Source organism: Quercus lobata, chromosome 3, assembly GCF_001633185.2.
Source record: "Quercus lobata isolate SW786 chromosome 3, ValleyOak3.0 Primary Assembly, whole genome shotgun sequence".
Taxonomy (NCBI): domain Eukaryota; kingdom Viridiplantae; phylum Streptophyta; class Magnoliopsida; order Fagales; family Fagaceae; genus Quercus; species Quercus lobata.
The window spans coordinates 49,501,766-49,503,128 of record NC_044906.1 but is presented as its reverse complement, the minus strand read 5'-3'; positions in this window follow the sequence as shown (position 1 = coordinate 49,503,128).

The following is a 1,363-nucleotide window of genomic DNA, read 5'->3' as shown; positions in this document are numbered from 1 at the left end:
AATGGTGCCGACAAGAGAGAGCGTCGTTCGATTAGGATGGTGGCAATGCAATACATCTTATGCGGAGGTCAGCTCTATAGGAGATCCTATGATGATATACATCTTTGTTGTCTAAAGAAAGAAGAAGCCAAGAAAGTCATGGAAGAAATTCATTAAGGGATTTGTGGTCCTCATATGAATGGGATAATGTTAGCCAAGAAGATCTTAAGGATAGGGTACTATTGGAACACGATGGAGACCGATTGTGTAGACTTTGTGAAGAGTTGCCACGATTGCCAAACACATGTAAATTTGAATCACGTGCCACCTAGTGAGTTATACATCATGACCTCTTAATGAACTTTCTCAATCTGGGGCATAGATGTGATTGGAAGAATAGCCCCTAAGGCCTCGAATGGACACGAATATGTCCTAGTGGCAATTGATTACTTCACCAAGTGGGTGGAAGCGGCCTCCTACTCCGTACTAAAAGCCAAGCATGTGGCCAAATTCATAGAGAATAACATCATTTGTCGGTATAGGGTACCTCAAGAGATCATCTCCGATAATGGCTCCCACTTAAAGGGAGAAGTTAGAAAGATCATGGAATTATACAACATCGAGCATCATAATTCTTTACCATATTGATCGTAGACCAATGGGGCCGTAGAAGCAGCCAATAAGAACGTCAAGAACATCCTAGCCAAGATGGTAGTGACATAAAAGGATTAGGCCGAGAAGCTCCCATTTGCCTTATGGGATCACAGAACTTTTATCCGTGCATCGACTGGGGCAACCCCTTACTATTTGGTCTATGGTAGTGAAGTGGTACTTCCCATTGAGGTGGAGTTGCAATCTTTGAGAGTGCTAGTGGAAATCAAGGTCCTAGAGGAAGATTGGATGAAACAAAGATATGAACAATTGGCTTTGGTAGATGAGAAGAGAGCTAGGGCACAATACCATGCACAAGGATACCAAAAGAGGATTGCTAGAGCATTTAACAAAAAGGTGAAACCTAGAAACCTTAAAAAAGGGGACTTGGTCCTAAAAGTGTGATGAAACTTTTGATCCAAGAGGAAAGATGAAGTTAAGATGGTTTGGGCTTTTTATTATCAAGAAGATCATGTTAGGAGGTGCTATGAGAATTACAGATTTGGATGAAGAAGAGATGCTTTGCCCAATGAACATGGATAGACTCCGAAGATATAACATTTGAAAGAAAAAGAAAAAAGCCTGCTAGGTTAAAAACCTGAAAGGGCGACCTAAGCAAAAATTAAGGCAAAAGAACCCCGCTAGATTGAAAATCCAAAAGGGCAGTCTAGGAAAAAGATAGGGGCAAAGAACATGGGCATGGAGAAAATTCCTCAAAGGACATCGTGGGCAA